General features: G+C 34.7%; 1 long non-coding RNA gene across 1 annotated transcript; it reads left to right on the top strand.

The window, feature by feature from the left end:
* On the top strand, positions 1-3,040 carry LOC124892864. The gene is made up of 3 exons (XR_007050451.1): positions 1-58; positions 1,947-2,036; positions 2,655-3,040. It is a non-coding gene; the product is annotated as an uncharacterized LOC124892864 (long non-coding RNA).
* The last annotated feature ends 420 nt before the right edge of the window (positions 3,041-3,460 follow it).

Genomic DNA, 3,460 nt, shown 5'->3' with positions numbered 1-3,460 from the left:
AAAGCAGCAAAAGATATGTATCATCCAACTAGAGGTGGCGTTCGCGGTGGTCGAGATCGTAAGCTTCCATTTTCCGAATCTCTGCTTAATCTAGGGTTTCCTTTTTTTGTTTTTTTCTTCCCGTAGAATTCGACATTTGAAGTATTCATGTTTCATTTAATTTTTAGTCTAATTTGCTTTTATAGCTTTTAGATGTTAAAAATTGGGAGAATTTGTAGTTACATGAGAAGGAGTATTGTTGATGGCAGTGAAAAATCGGATTTGAGGAATCTTATATAATAAAATAAAGTGTCTCAGTCGGGTAGATCGCAGAGGCGGAGGTGCGGAGTTAGGATTTGAAGCTTATGAGTTCAGGATTTAATTAAGAGTTTGTACCAAAGCTACAAATTGATTTTTCAGATGGTCACTCAACTAGTAGTTATTATTCAGAAAGTTGTTTTTCTTGTTGACAAAAACTGGAATGAAAAAGAAAAATGACTTTCTGAATGCTAATGCTGAGTTAGGATTTGAAGCTTAAGGGTTCAGGATTTTAACAGAGTTTGAACCAACGCTATGAGTTGATTTCTCAATCATTCAACTCAATAGTCATTAATAATAACTATTAGCTGAGTGATTTAAGAAATCAATCCCTAAAGTTACTGGGTTCGGCTGAGCCTGTAACCAAAGTGCTCGCTCTGCCTTTGGGAATAGGGAGAGTGAGTATACACACTCAAAGCCTTCCCGTCATTCTAGAAACATCAAATCAATGACAACAGCAAAACACAGTGTAGTCCCACAAAGTGGGGTTTAGGGAGAATAGAGTGTGCATAAACCGTATCATTACCTCAGAGGTAAAAAGGTTGTTTCCAACAGTTGAGAAAATTAAAATTGTGGAATCATATTATGTGGATTTATTATTATGATAAACAAACCCATATTCTCGTCTAGCACTCAGTAGGATTTGAATTGGGGAAATTGTAGGAGTTACAAATATATACACATCTGAGCAAGTTGCGGGAAAGCTGTAATAGCTTGGTGGGTTATACATCAGATTGAGGTTTTAAAACTATGAAGGATACTGTATTAGATTTGTGATTTAGGAACATTATGCAAAGGATTACATGATCCTTTTTTTCAAAAAAAAAAAAAAAAAAATGATACCGGAGGGAAAGAGTTTGCTGCTCGAGTCCCCAAAAGCGGAAAGTGGGAAAATATTGGCCTCTTATTACCTAATATAAAAATATAAAGCGTAGTGTTGCTGCAATCATCCTGTGTCTTTTAGTTTTGGGTGGAATGCAGAGGATATATGAAGGAGAAAGATTAAGGTTGGGCTCTTGGGATGTGTGCTTGTTTTCTGATAACCCGATGTCTGTATTTTTGCAAGTCCATGTTAACATTTGCTTGATCAAAAAGTCCATGTTAACATTTGTTTGATCAAAAATTCCATGTTTCCATTTCTTAGATTCGGAAGTTTTCCGGTACTTTCTACTTGTGTAGGCCGAATCATGTATGTGCTCCCGCAAATTTGTTCCTATATGTCTATGCAGCCTGTTGTTGTTTGCTTTCTTAGTGTTCAGTTCTGCTGGTATCACTTGTCATTTGCCTTTTTATATTTGCCTTTTTATATTTGCCTTCTTATCTAAATGCTACTTCCGTTTATTGGGGTTCTGGCTTATCAATCCAACTCTGCGACAAAAAATATGAGGAGATAGATACATAGATATAAGAATCAATATATTTAAGTCTTCCCGGAGTCATGAATTTTGAATCATGATTATACTTTCCTCGGGGAAGAGTTTGAATTTCGAATTATGATGCTTTCTAGTGCAGATGCTCTTAATTAAGGTATTTTGCAGATGGCATAGGAGGTTCTTCCACAAAGTTGTTATTGTTTTTGGAGAATCAAGCTGTTTTACTTTTGTCCTATTACATAGTGTTCCTAATGTATTATTTCTTTGCTGCAACAGAATTTAGCTGGGATGATGTGAAGGCTGATAAACATCGAGAAAATTATATAGGTCATAGTATCAAAGCACCAGTTGGGAGATGGCAGAAAGGTATACATTCTTGTTCTCGTATTATGTATGGGAATTGCAATTGGTGGAAAATAGTCAATAAGAAACATATTGCCTCTGCTGTTTTCCTCAAGATACATGCTAATTGCATTAGTGGTTTGTGCCCATTGCAAATAAAAGAATGGTACATATGTTGATCCCTATGTATAAAAGCTTTCTCCTTCTTTTTTTAAATAGTGAATTTTCTTCTCCTGCTACTTATAAAAAAGGCTGAAAAGTTCTTTTTCTTTTGAAGATTGTAGATATGAAAAAAGGTAATATATCGATGAAGTATCACAATTAACTGAAATATGAATGTCATCATATTTTTTATTTGCTATCCCAAGTTCATAGCAATAATTCTATTATATATTAACATGCAATGCGCCTTAAGTGATAGATTTTACCAGAAGTTTCGATTGTATGTTGTATTGAGTTTTTGATAGGTAGAATGTAGTCTAGTTTTTTGTCAAGCATGTGATAGAATGGGGACGTATATTTTAGAATAAATGAACTCATATCAAATATGTTGATGTCATAAAAACATGTACAAAGGAGCAATTTAAAGTATGAGAACAGTAGGAGGAGATATAAAGGACTTTGCTATTTTCTTTTGAACAGGTAAGGAAGAAGTTTAGTATAATCATGGATGACATCAACAATAGCTTATAGGATGATGTTTGATGGTGCATGTACATGCTGATGATATTGTGGCTATTGATGGAGTTAAAGCATGTACAAAAGGAGCAGTTAAAAGTGTGAGAACAGTGGGAGGAGATGTAAAGGAATTTGCAATTTTCTTTTAAACAAGTAAGGAAGATGTTAGTATAATCGTGGGTGTATACCCAGGGTCTTCTGTAAGCTTGAGTTTAATTACACTAATGTTGGATGAGACCAACAATAGTTTGTAGGATGATGTTAGATGGTTCATGTACCTGCTAATGATATTGTGTCAATTGATGGGGTTCATACCTAAATGACATGTGAAAAGAAAAAAGTAATCAAAATAACGTGCAAAAAAACTTTATAAAAGCTACATATAGCATACTAAATTGGTGCGGTATATAAGATCCTCTAATGGACCAGGCCTTAATGGCCTTTAAAGTTAATGGACTTATATATCGCTATAGTTTAGCCCCTAAGTTGTGATGATTCTTCCCTTTTCGACGTCGCACCCGTGTCCGATTCTCAAAAAAATGTACTAGTTTTGGTGAATCTGACACGCACTGTGTGACATTTTTGAAGAGTCTGAGTAACATAGAATTTAGCGCACTAATTTAATGTGCTATATGAGGAAACCTTCGATTCCAGAACCTAAATGACTTGCAAAAAGACAAAAGTGACCAAATCATCATGCAAAAAAAATCTTTACAAAAACTACATATAGTGCACTAAATTAGTACGCTATATAAGACCTTTAACGGACA

The sequence above is a fragment of the Capsicum annuum genome, unplaced genomic scaffold (assembly GCF_002878395.1).
Source record: "Capsicum annuum cultivar UCD-10X-F1 unplaced genomic scaffold, UCD10Xv1.1 ctg51373, whole genome shotgun sequence".
Lineage (NCBI taxonomy): Eukaryota > Viridiplantae > Streptophyta > Magnoliopsida > Solanales > Solanaceae > Capsicum > Capsicum annuum.
This window is presented reverse-complemented; position numbering and strand designations above follow the sequence as displayed.